This window comes from Columba livia, chromosome 2, assembly GCF_036013475.1.
Source record: "Columba livia isolate bColLiv1 breed racing homer chromosome 2, bColLiv1.pat.W.v2, whole genome shotgun sequence".
Taxonomy (NCBI): domain Eukaryota; kingdom Metazoa; phylum Chordata; class Aves; order Columbiformes; family Columbidae; genus Columba; species Columba livia.
Genome location: NC_088603.1, coordinates 61,807,973 through 61,821,978, shown reverse-complemented (window position 1 = coordinate 61,821,978; position 14,006 = coordinate 61,807,973). Strand labels below are relative to the sequence as shown.

Below are 14,006 nucleotides of genomic sequence, written 5' to 3'. Positions count from 1 at the left end.
AAGCACTCTATTCCATTTTTGTGAGCTGTTAAGCCAAGTATGACTATGCAGGCTTTTCCTAGCTTATGGATGAATTTCATCCAGCTGATCTTCCTTACACCCTGACCTTCCAAAGTGGGGAAATATAAGACTAATGTGCAAAAGCATCTATACATTTATTTAGTTGACCAAGAAAAATAGGATTCTACATTCAGTCAGATAGCACTTCATGTATGTGTTCACATTTGAATGAATGCTCAAGAAAACCTACTGCCAGGAACCTACTGATTTTATGGAGAACTAGAAACACAGTAGGGGGAAAAGAGAGAGATGGTAGACCCCTTGCAATGCAGTTAATACAGCCAGCAAGTTGAGATAAGTCCAGTATTACATAAAGATTTGAAAACCCATACGTCAACATTAACAATTTTACTTGTTTTAACCTCACAAAAAGACCTATTTCTGTGCCATTCTCTTATAAATGCATTGCCTTCAGCTTTTCCACACCTACATTCTCAGCTCCTCAGCCTAGCCAAACCACCAGCCTTCCTTATTTCTTAGATGGTATTAAACCTGAAAGGTGATTGTCTTTTAGAAAATAGGTATACTACAAAGAATTCTGCCCACAGGCACACAACCTTGTAGTTTTATGTTGTTTTCTGTTTTTACCTTCCATTCTTCTGCTAATCCTTACTGCACATCAAGTGTTGGTAAGCATGCAAGTGCTTAAGGTACCATTTTTGTCAGATATGTTTCTGCACTGTTGGTAAAACCTATCCACTGCACCACAGCTAGCCACCATCCAAAATTTCTTAAGACCCTACAGCCAATTCAAGCAAAAAAGAAAGTAACTTTTCAATGAGCATGAGAAGTGCTATTTTTATGAGTGAATTGGATCCATAATGCTATCAAACTGTGCAAGGCATTTTAATTTATCTAACTGAATCTGTTTTATTTTAGTACTTGATCTATCTTCCCCACATTTAAAAAATGTTACAGCATCACCATTAAAGGGAATTCTCACTTGTTTTGTCTGTAATTATTTATGCCAAATAAAAACAGCAGAGACAAAGCACAGCAGATGGAATATTTTTCCCACAGTTTTGCATAAACATCCAAGCTGAGGGAAGGGATAAATAGCTGGAGAAATGCAACATCCTCCTAATAAAATGCAAGGCTTTGAAGAATGCTCTTAAAGCTTCCCTTAAGCTTCCTTTACAGCTATCAGTAGGAATCAGAGTTAAGACATATCTCTTCTGAGTTCTGCTCTGTGCTTATTTGTCCCCATGTGATGCTCAGGTGAATGAGAGGCATCCATTTTCCCTAGAATATAACACAGAAGGAAAATGAGCAGAAAACACCGCAGACCCATCAAAGCTAACACAACTTTATCTACATTTAAACCCATCTTTACTTAAACTAAATCCTTTCACAGGCTTTATGAGGAACTACATGGCTGAAGCTTGATTTCTCTTAACAACATACTCGTATCCAGCACTATGGAGAAGGAGAAAGTTGGGTAGATCATAGAGCTACATTACAACCTTCAGCAGGACACATAAAGAGTAACAAAAAAGGCGACTACTCAAGTTGTTCAATGTTTCTCCTCACCAAAATAGTCTTTCAGACTCTGATTAAGTTATACGTGCCATTAAAGGAACAACCTTAGAAAACACATTATCAAGTAGAGAGATTATTTATTCTATTTCTAAAAACTATTACTATCCACCTACATAGTTACTGGTACAATATCACATATTTATATACAGAACTAAGCTTAGTTTTTAGTAAATTACATTTCTCTGTTTCAAAGAACCACTTGATAAAATATGACCTCTTTATATATGCATAAATGAAGCACCTATACACAGATAAACACACCTTTATCAGCAATAGTTCCATTAGAACGTTTTTCCTCTAAAAGACACATGTTCACCTGACAACACTTAAAACCACGTAACAACTCTTTATGTAACTAAATAACTCTTACCTAGCTTTACAATATACTGTAATCAAGGTTTCAACTATGAAGGCAAAAGCATAAATACAAGCATCCACCACACATTTAGGTATTGGTGAACTCTTACTCTTACTATGCATTTTTTTCCATTATATGACTAGCCCATTTAAAGATTTCACTTACTAATTATGCATTCCGAGCTCTGTTTGGCTGCTATCATTGGTAGATTAAGAAATAATCTGGACACATATTCTGCAAATAAACACACAGGACAGTGTCTGCAAGAGCCTTCACAGAAGTGCTGATTAAGGCACAACAAAAGAGGAGCCTCATCTGTTTAGATGAGGTATTTTTTTCATGGCCTATCAAAAAAAAAGGACTTGGGAATCACAGAACCAAAAAGACTGGAAGACAATGGCTGTTCTCCACAGCAGTCATAAATTTAATTTACAGCTTCAAATAACACGCTAGGCCTATCATCACTTTAGGATTAGTTGAGTACAGGTTCCCCAACTTGTAATATTGCAATTGTAGAATCTGCTTTGCCTCATTTCTTCATACACTATACAATGTCCCCTCCTGCCATCCCCACCCAAGGCAGACTACTAATCAGAACTTCCATAGAACCCTTTCCGAATATTTCCGCAAAGCCACGAGTAATGAAGATTCACGCCATGAAATGAGATCAGAGATTGTGCAGCAAGGAGATCATTTCAAACACCAATAAGAAAGGGGGTTTTGTGTACCACCTACAGAGACTTAAAAGAATTCCACCAATGTAATTTGTCAAGTGACTGAAGTCACTTGAGTGAGGTACTGAAATGCCTTTGTAGAGGAACTGCATCACATACTAAACAGCTCTTTACTATCAAAGATATAAAAAAACCTCAATGGCTGAAAATTCAGGTTATGCCAGTGCAAATTAGAAATAAAGACTTCCTTAGGGGAGGCAATCGACCCTTGGAAACACTAAAGGTAACTTCCAAGAATAGCTACAAATACTTTACATCCTGAAAGAAGATACATTTAGTCAAGCATCGTTGAAAGAAGGATTTTTATCAAATATATGTTATTGGTCTCGGATAACTAACTGAAAGTAACTAATAGATGAGTCAGATTAGATTGTCTAAAAATTCCTTATGTTCTTCAAGTCTGCTGCTTCAGTTTTGTCTGAATTAAAAAAAAAAAAAAAAAGAAAAATAGCCTTTGAGATTTTTTTCAATTACACAGAGCTCAGTACAATATACTTGCCTTGCTAAATCATCAGTAAGTTCTTTCACACCTATAAGCTCCTGTCTGGTGAAATGTTTGGGTAATGGTCCTTCCACAGCTAAAATCAGATGAGACAAGCAGATGCAGATTTGGTTTTAATTTGAAAATAAGCAGAGTCATCAACAAAATAACATTTTCGTGAGCAAGACCTCTTAGCATCTGAATTTCCATTGCAAGAATTTCCTTAGCACTGATCCAGTAGAACACCATTCCTCAACTGTGCATTTAAGAACTTGTTTCAACTAGGACTGCAACACTCAGAGATTCAAACGAAAACTGTTATGTCCTTTTTGTTAAGCTCCTCTGTGCTCATTTTGCTGAATGCTCCAATATTTGAACAAGCATATTCTTGAGATTAGCCAAACTGGTTAAGAATGAACTTCGTATGATTACTTAAGACAGTTACACTGCAGATTCATTTTTGTCTTTTCATCTGTCACACAATGCATTAAAGCTTTGGTCTGTGTCCTCTTGGTTTCTAGCTCCCAGGTTTCTATTCAGGACAAGGTTAAATTCGTATCTGGATACTTATGAGGCAGGGGAAAGATGAGGAGGAAAAGAAGACAGAACCTTAAGACTGGCAAGAGCAAGAACCTAGGCTTCTCCACATCTGCTTTAGAATCCCAGCAAAGTTAAAATTCCCTCTTAGCGGGTGCAAACTGAATTGCTCACCCGCTACATGTAACAACCAACAATAGAGAAAAACGTCCCATATGTTTTGATATAAGCCAAAACAAAAACAAACAAACAAACAAAAAAAACACAAAACAACACAAACAAACAACAACAAAACAAACAAACACACACACAAAAAACAGTCTGTTCTGCTCTGTCAGCACTTCAGATAAAAGTCCAGTCAGAAAAACGGTCCTGAAACCTGGCAGGATATGCGTACTTGTCCTGTACCACATGTACAGGCCATGTGCTCCTTATGCCCTGATGTATGGTCTTCTTACCAATAACATCCTCTCAATATACAGTTACTTTCACTACTATTTGAAAGTATTCTAATAACCAGACTACACGAAAATGGGAAATTCTTGCAGTACTTATACGTATGGGCAGTTTAGGTTGGGCAGAGTGATGAATTCACTAAGAAATTTCTTTCTTCTGAAGGTGTATTTGTTACTACATATTTTTTGTGGGTTTGGGAGATGATAGGAAGAAAGAGCTAGAACAGCTTATAGAAAACATTGAGGAATAAGGCAAAGCAATTTTTCCTGTATAATGCTTTGATTTTGAAATGAAAACTCTCATTTCAAAAATTTAAAGAACAACCTTAAATCTAAAGAATGGTAAAAATAAAATAAAAAAAAAAAATCTACATTGTCCCAATGCAAAACATTTTATCTTCAGGCTATTTAATTTTTATTTCAACTTTCAGCATTTAGTCAACTTAAACACATTTTAAAGTCCCCCAAACCCAAGCCATTATTCACATGCCCCAAGATTGCACTTTGATACCAGAATTTCTGTCAGAGAACTGTGAGAGTATTCTATTGAGACCTACATTCCCCTTTGCTCTAACATACGAGAAAGATAAAATCCACAGCTGAATAATGCACACACACGTACCAATGTAAGCTTCTTAACAACAGCTGCATTCCCTTTTTTGTACTGCTTACAGTGTGGTGTTCCATTTTGAATCACCACATTTTGGGGGCCAGGCCCAAGTTATTCCACAGTTATATTGCACCTTACACATTAGTTAAGGTCTCTGATCACAGCTTCTAGACACTATGGCAATATAAACAGTAAGCAAAGTTCTTTTCAGCTAACTGACAGAGGCACCTGAAAGTACTTATGCCCAAAGTAATCATGCCAGCATGGCAGAGAAAAAGTAGGGGTGAAAATTATATACCTTCATTTAATTTCAGTTATGCACAACATAAAAATGGGTGAAAGGAAAAAAACCCTGTTTGTTGCTTGCTGAAAAGACTCCATTTCATTTATGCAAGGTCTGCAAGCAGTATGCATGTAAAATAGAAAGGACATGACATCATTGAGTGACTACACCACAGGAAAAACTGTTCTTTGCTTAAGTTTTTCTTCATAGAGTGATACAGGCTTGTGAACACAGTTACATTCTCACACTGAAGACTCACATAATCAAAGTATGCAAAATAAGAAAAATATCTGATATTATTTTAATTTTCATCATAGCTTATCATCTGAAAGCAAGTTATCATGTTTAAACATTGTATGGTTTATTCTCTAAAGCATTCTTACATGCATAAGTACAATTAATTGCCTCTACCTATATTTAGAATACACTAATCTTAACATAAATTGACATAACTGCCTGCCTCCCTCCTTAAGAGTCTGCTTTTTTCCAAATTAACCTCAAGGCATAAGAACTAAAAATAATTTCTATCATACAGCTGCCTACAGAAAGTAACTGGAATGAACAGATCTACTATAAAAATTAATTAAAATACATTATTTTCACCACAGCAAATCCAGTTTAAATTTGGCACAGAAACAACTACTTGCTGGATGTATATTTCCATTTATAAAGATCTTTTCTTACATTTACAAGGGTCAAGTGCAAGCACTGAAGGAGATTCCTATGTGAACTTTACCTGCAATTTGATCCTTACACAGCATGCTGTCTAACCATTACACTGTACAATGATTTAATACTGGACATACACTTTAGTAGTTACAAATGATGGATTATTTAAAGGCATATGACTGTGACCTAGCTGATATACAAGCATTCAAAGCAGTATTTAATTTTGTTTTTTGGAGGGGTGAGGTTGAGTTGCTGTAGGGCCTGTAAAAAAAAAATAATTGAAAAATAAGTGGCTCATCACAAAAGGATTAAAAAAATGGCCACTGACATGTTAAAAATAAATAATACACATTTGATCAACAGCCACGCTATTTTAAACCCGAGACTATTAAAGTATATAGGTATCTCTGGTTTTTCACCAAGTTTTCACAGCACAGGAAGAAAAACCCCTGTTTCATTATCATGCTAACACTTGCCAACCTTCTAAAGCATGCTATTTAATTATATTAGTTGATAAAACAGAGTGAAAGCTCAGTAGAAGTCAGTGAAAACTGTCTCATCCCATGTGTTTCATTTCAGGCTGGGGGTTGGTTTTGCCCCTCCTTCTCTTTGCCATTTAAATAAACATAAGCAGTTACGCAATCCTCTGTAAAATCTGAAAGAATTTTTCCCCCTAAACCTACTCATGTAGACCTTGCAAAACATGGGAGATCGCCTGTCAGCAGCACCTACTGCAAGATTCAAAGCTGCGAACGTTTAAGACACACACTTTTCAATTGCGCATTCAGCACCGTGTAGGATACACCCAGCTTTCCCGTGGAAGATTTTCAGCCAGGTACAAAAGGTTTTACCCAAGCTTGAAGAAACACTTGCAACCGCTGCTGTTTTGGGAAGTGGTGGGGTTTTTTTTGTTTGTTTTTGGGTTTTTTTTGTTTTGTTTTGTTTTTGTTTTGTTTTTTCTCCTCCAATCTATGTAGCCTAAGTCACAGATTAATTCACGGAATTTTGTCTGCTCCCAGTTTTTTTCACCCGTGTGTACTGCACTTGGCTTAATACCTGCGGGTGTTAAACTGCAGTCCCTAAACAGTCTCCCACACCTGATGCTAGTTTTCATGGAGGACGCTGTATAGGAGCAGCTCTCGGAGACAGCCTTCAGCTAACACTCGGGCACTCATGAAAAGAAATTAAAAAAAAAAAAGGCAAATCGTCTTCACCCATCGATCTCCATAAAAGGGGACCGCTTGTTCTGCATAACAACACGAAGAAGCAGCTGCAGAGGCTTTGCTGTCGTATCTAGATAATGGCTAATAGCAGAACGTTTGGTGTGTGCGCAAGGTGGATCTTTCCCCCAGCTCCTCCGGGAGATGCCCACAGGCAGAGCCCGGCTTGCCAGCCGCCCACAGCCAGGCGCCAGCATCACCCGTCCACCGACCTACCACGGCAGTGCCGCCAGGAGCGGGGAAACATTCTCCCCCACCCCGCGCAGGTTGCGGCCGCGCCTTCCCTCCCCAATGGCGGCGGAAGATGAGGGTGCCGGGGCCCATCCCCACGGGCAGGTAAAGGAGAGCAGCTCCGCACCGAGCCCCTCTCCCCGCCGGTCCAGTCGCTTCCCCGGGGCTCTCGCGGGAGAACAGAAGGGACGCAGAGAATAGGGGAGACAACGAGGGGGTTAATCCTGCGGAGGAAAGCTGCTGCTGCTGCCGCCGCCGCCGCCTCGCGCGCAGCCCCCCGCGGCCGTTACATAACAGCCACACGCAGCAAGGCAGGGCGCAGGGCGCAGCGCGCCCCTCCGGTAGGGGCGGGCCACTGGTCGCGCGGCAGCAGCGGGCACCACCAGCCCACGGCAGCTCCTCCAGCACGCCCAGCCCCTCCTCCCCTGGCGCCTTCGTTACCCGAACAAAAATATATTAGCCAGCGCGCTAACGAGGCGGGAGGGGGCAAGAAAAACACCCCCCACCCCCCCGAAAGGGGTGCCCACTCACCGCCGGCTGTCGAGTGGCGGCAGGTCCCGTCAGCCCAAGCTGCCTCTGCCCCAGTCTCTGGCGCTACCGAGAGCCCGTGTGAAGCCGGCGCGGCAGCTCCAGCAAGCTCCGCCCTCGCTGCCCAGGCATTGGCAAGCGTCCGGCACCGCCTGCCCGCCCCTCCGCCGCTCGCCTCCATAGGCCGGGAGGGCTGTCCGGCGCGCGGCCGCTCCCGCCCCCCGCGGAACCTGAGGTAATGAGTAACGCAGGGGCAGCTGCTGCTTTTGCTGCCTTAAATGGCTGGTTGCGCCTGGCGGCGTCTTTGCCCGCTCCTCCCTGCGTGTTGCCGGGTGCTGGGCAGCAGGTGGGCCGGGGCAGGTGGAGAGGAGGCCAGGAGTTGATAGCTCTCTGAGCGCTCCCCTAGTTGGGAGTAGGGGCGGCGCGGGGCGGGACCGTCACCCTCCGCCCCGGCTGGCGGGGAAGTCGAGGCCAGGTCGCCCAGCTTCTGCCATCCCGAGCATCCTATTCCCCCCTCCCGATGGAGAAGCGGAGAACGAGTGGCACCGCAGTCCTCTGTGGCCTCTCGAGCTCCGGCAGGTCTGGTCCGGATTGCTAGTAGGTTGTGCTTTAAGCTGTAGTTGTTGACGTAAAGTAAATAAAAATCACGTGGAAGACTGGACTGTGCAGTGCAGTAGGCATTCCATAAAACCTTGTGTTCCTTTAGCTTGCCACTGGCCTAGGAGCAGGCCTACCCTAATCTGGAGTTACCCCATGCAAAATCTTAGAGCACAGATAGTCCAGGAGTCAGCAGAAATCTAATGAACTGTTGTTGTGCATCCTCATACCTTCATTTGTAACCAGACTCCAATGACCTGGCAGAGCTTGGTGGACCATAACTTGACAGCTGCTGTGCTGGAATCCAGTTAAAACAATCTACCTGTGGAGGTGAGGGCAAATTCCAGTTGCTGGTACAGATCTCGCTCAGAGACAAACACACACTATGGATCTGCAGGTACCTGGATCCCTGATCTCCCCTGCTGCTGTACCCTAGACATGAGCCCCCAAAGCCAGCAGCCCCATTCCAATGGCTGGTACAGACCTCGTCACTCACAAACACATGCACTGTGGATCTCTCAGTAGCTAGGCTTAGACATGCAGTCCATCCAGTAAATGGCCATGGATCCCAGGTCTCCACAGTTGCTGACATCTGGCCACGCTAGTCCCAAGACCGTCACAGTCCCACTCATGCTGCTGGCACAGATTTCCTTGCACACAGCAGCACACAACCATGCACTCTGTGGACCTTTCCAGTAACCAGGCACACCCCCCCCAATAGCTTAGACACGCAGTCCACCCAGCCTGGATCTTTTTTCTCCCCAGTTGCCCCCTGCGCAGACACACGCATACACATGCAGTGTCTCAGTTGACCTTCAGATCTTACAGCCTCTTCATCACTCGGCATAGACCTCCTGGTCCCTTTGGATGTGAGCTTCTCCAGTTGCCTCACTCCCACAGACACACCTTGTGCCCACACCTCTTGATTTCATTTCCACCTAGTTTGGCTTGATATTTGTACTCTCACTTGGTCTAATTGCTTGCACCATAGACACATATGACCCCGATTCACACTGCAGTCTGTTGGCACTTGTTTTTACTCACTCCAGTCTTTCCAATGAATGACACTGGTGATATGCAGGCCCTATAATCCATGGTTTAACTCCAGTTGCTGACACTTAGAGCTTCATATGATCACATCCACACAGAACAGAGAACCCCCTCACCTAGGAAAATATTTAGAAATGGAATTTAAGAAGGCAGGACAGCAGGTAATTGCAGAGAGAAATCCCATCAGAGTTCCAGACCCGAGCGGACGGAGGAAGAAATGCAGCCGACTCAATATGAGTGATAAAGCATACTTCAACTTTATTGCCCGAGATAGCGTGCATTTATACCAAATACCATAATTATGCATACTTGTCTCTATCTAATAGGCTAAGCACATTTACTTACTCCACCTACTTGGGTTTAGCTAGCTATGCGCATCCCACATTCTTCTGACTCTTATCTCTTCAAAAATATCCTGACCCTGCCTTAGTTAGTACTTTTCCGTTCCCCCCTTTCCCACGGCCTAATAGACAAGCTAACTAAGGCCTACTTATGTCAACTAAAATGGGCTCTGCTCGTACAGTTGCTTGGTGGACTCATGTCTGTGCTCCTTGAGCCAATCCCCGACAGGTAATGATCAGGTGCAGGGTATGGCCAGATAACCGTACTGACCAGCAACCTGTTTACACATGAGCAACCCTTTTTGTCCTTTTAGTCCTGTATTTATCTGCATTCAGTCCTTTCCCAGACACCATGGTCCCTCCATTTCTTTGCCTTTGGTTTGTCCCCTAAACATGCCATAAGACATCTTGTGCAATCACAAGATTCCCTGAATAGGAAGAGGCTTCCTAGAGAGGTGGTCTATGCCCTCTGCTTGCCATTGCTGTTTTGTGCTATATGTAGTATGTGGAGATGGGATTTTTATCAAATAACATAACGACACTCAATTTCTGGTCATGCTTTGAAGACCTCTGTCCTCAAATAGAGGTTTAATTTAGCAATTTAGTTTAATTAAAATTATGAATTTAGTTTCCAGTCCTGAATGTGTACTGTTGAAAATGTGCCATCATCCAGTATTGGTAAAGACAAATGAGTCTCAAGAAGAAATCAAAGATACTTCAGAGCAAGCATGTTCTGCCAACCTAATCTTCTCTTGTCTCCATTCCATCCTTCAGTTCACCATCTGCTAGGTAGCTCACCCTCCAGGGGCCACAGTGGGGAAGAGAAAAAATGTTTTATTTTGTTCTTCAACTGATGTTTCTTGTTCAAGACACTTATCTTTTACAGCTCCCAAACTAAGTTTTGTAAAGCTGTATTATAAAATCACAAAAGCCCATTTTAAGGTTATCTGTGTTTGGTTTATGTGGCAAGGTTTCGGTAGCAAAGGTGCTACAGGGGTGGCTCTGTGGGAAGATGCCGAAACCTGGCTCCATGTCAGACAGAGCCAGTTCCAGCTGGCTCCAAGACAGATCCACAGCTGGCCAAAGCTAAGCCTAGGGGCAGCATGCTGTGGTGGTATATTTAAGAAGGGGTGAAAAATGCTGCACAACAGCAGCAGCTGGGAGAGAGGAGTGAAAATATATGAGAGAGACAACTCTGCAGACAGCCAGGTCAGTGAAGGAGGAGGGGCAGGATGTGCTCTGGGCACCATTGCAGAAATTAATCTGCAACCTGTGCTGAAGACCGTGGTGATGGACATGTTGTCCCTTGGCAGCCCATGGTGGTCCATGGTGGAGCAAATATCCACCATGCAGCTCATGGAAGACCCCACACAGGAGTAGGTAGATGGTCCCTGAAGGAGGTTGTGACTCTGTGAAGGGACTGCAGTGGAGCAGGCTCCTGGCAGGACCTGTGGCCCCGTGGAGAGAAGCCCAGGCTGGATAAAGTTTTGTGTCAGGACCTGTGACCACATTGGGGGACCCACGTTGGAGGACTGTGGTCCTAAAGGACTGCACCCCCTGGAAAGGACCTACACTGGAGCACTTTGTGAAGAACTGCGGCCTGTGGGAAGGACCCACATTGAAGAAGCTCATGGAAGATGGTCTTCTATGGGAAGGACCCCACACTGGGATAGGGGAAGAGTGTGAGGAGGAAGGATCAGCAGAGACAAACTGTTATGAACTGACCACAACCCCCATTCCCCATTCCCCTGTACTGCTCAGGGGGAGGTGGTAGAGAAGATGGGAGTGAAGTTATGTCAGGGATGAAAGAAGGGGTGGGCGGCAGGTGTTTTAAAATTTGTTCGTATTTCTCAATACCCTGCTCTACTTAACTGGTGATGAACTAATTTCCCCAAGTTGAATCTGTTTTGCCTGTGAGTGATCTCCCTTTCCTTATCTTGACCAATGAGCCTTTATTCTATCTCCCATTGAGGAAGGACAAAGAGTGGCTTGGTGGACACTTGACAGCTAGCCAAGGTCAACCCACTATATGATCACACTACCTTAATAAAGCAATGTAACTATGGATTCATTTTACTGCTGTCTGCAAATTAACTCCTTCCATATTTTAAAGTGGGAGATTGGGCAGTTCTTCTTTGTCTGCATTTATTTTCATTTTTAACTCAAGAATGCCATCATCAACTGCTATGTATGCCTTCGACATTTATTTGAACAATAAAATCATGTTAATGTCAACATGCATCTACCTTGTGGATTTTTGCAGCATTCAGTACACTTACTTTACATGATACAAGGATACAATTACACTTTACAATGAATTCCCTAGAGCTCCCAGAAGCCTTCTCTCAGCCCTGCACAAAGAATGATTTTTCTCGGTTCAGAAAATAATCTATTTAGTTTTACACTGACAAGACAGTAGTTCTCTGCCACAGAATAGGGCCTCACAGCAAATCTTGAGAGTATTCCAACCCTTGATTAGCTCAATCTCCTCTGGAAGTCTATTCCCCTACAAGGGGAAAAAAACCAAACAAACTAAACCAAACCAAGCAACAAAAAAAACCCTGAACAAACAAATAAAAAAACCACCACCAACAAAAATCCCAAACCCAATAAAAAAAACCCCAAACAAATAAACAAATAAACAAAAACAAAAAAAAAAAACAACCCTTGACCATGACCTTGAGATCTCATTATTTTATCCTAAGATTAGCTGCATTTTCCCAAGAGGTTAGCACAACTGTGTTTGTAGGCTATAACTGTAACTGAAGGATATTATCTTTTCTTCTAGGAAAAAGCTATGGTGGAAGGTCACACGTGAGTTCACATGTGAACTGACCTGATGATTTGTCAGTGTGACCTAGCATTTCAAATTCCCTGTTGCTCTTCTAAATAAACATTTGAAAACATGGCTGACCAAGTGTCATTCTCCCTGACACACTCTTTTTAGATATTCCCAAGCTACTGCAGCAGGACTATAGTTCCTTGGAATCCAGGAATGGAGCAGAATGCAGGCACTGGCCATACTCTGGGTCCTGCAGGGACTTTCAGAATGCAAAATTCCTACAAGCCCAAATTTAAGGATTGAACATTCTTGCCCCTGTGCGAATGGCAACAGAAAGTAGAAAAACTGTCCCCGTGGTTTTCCTTTTCAGAGCTTCACAATAAGAAAAGCACAACCAAATTTCATGCTGAATTCCAGAATAATACTGATTTTAATTAACACTAGGAGAAGTATACAGATCTATTAAAAATAAAACTTCATATTTCCCTACTTCATTCTTTCTATCAGCCAACATGCCAGTTCTTCTTTCATTTCAAGACAAGGTCTTCGGGGTGGGATGCAGATCTGCTTCCTGCAGTTGATGCAGCTTCAAGTTTCTGTACTTACTGCCCATCCCTTTTATTTCTATAATGTTTATCCTCATATGAATTCTGTTCAAAGGTTTTGTTATTTTCAATATTTTTTTCTTTTTTTCTCCTTCCTTTCATAGTTCTCTACAAGACAGAGAATTCTCTCCTGCTTAGGCAGCTCCCTTGTTAATACATTAAGCCACTTCGACCAAGTTCACATTATTGTTATTGAAGGTCACTTTAGTTTGCTTGTAATTTGCAAATGTTGTAAGTTTTAATCAGAATATTTGTGTGAATCAAGGAGTATTAACTTGGTTGAAACTTCCATCAAAATTATGCCAAGTAGTCACTTCATTTGGAAAAATAGGGTGTTTTTTTTTGTTTTTGTTGCACTTTTTAACCACTTACTGAAATATTTACAGGAAAAAATCAATCAAGTCTACTCCAGTCTTTCATCTGGTGAAAATCAAGTACAATTTTTCAAGTTACAGAAATAGTCAAAAATATATTGTCATTTGTACATGTATGTGGACCATACGTATTGTCAATGTCATGCTATGTTACATATAGTCCATTGACATGTACAATATACAGCTATGTGTTTAGTCTCAGTCATTTACAGGAAGGCAAAACTAGCTACCTGCCAGAACCCCACTAGCAGTGCAAATATATTTTTAATGTATAAAATTGCAAGGAATATTTAATTGTATAAATGATGTGGCAGAATTTCAAGTAGGTAAACAATTATAAAGGGCCATTGTCATGCACAGGAAGTTTGACTTAGGATATTCTGTATTTTGCATTGTGCTGTGCTGTCCTTTAGCTTTGTGTAGAAACTAATCTAATTATGTTTATTGAATTGGTGCTGCTCATCAATTTTATTGAAATATTAATTAATAATAAAAGCATGCAAATACAGAAGCCGCAGTTCAGGAGATGTGCACATGTGTTAATGAAATAAC

General features: G+C 42.0%; 1 protein-coding gene across 1 annotated transcript in view; it reads right to left on the bottom strand.

Moving 5' to 3' along the window:
* TPPP (tubulin polymerization promoting protein) overlaps positions 1-7,942 on the bottom strand; it is a 68,346-nt gene extending 60,404 nt beyond the window's left edge. The window contains exon 1 of the mRNA XM_065052217.1: positions 7,709-7,942. The gene's annotated coding sequence lies outside the window, so the exon portion shown is untranslated. The remainder of the gene's footprint in view (positions 1-7,708) is intronic.
* Between the last annotated feature and the right edge of the window lie 6,064 nt (positions 7,943-14,006).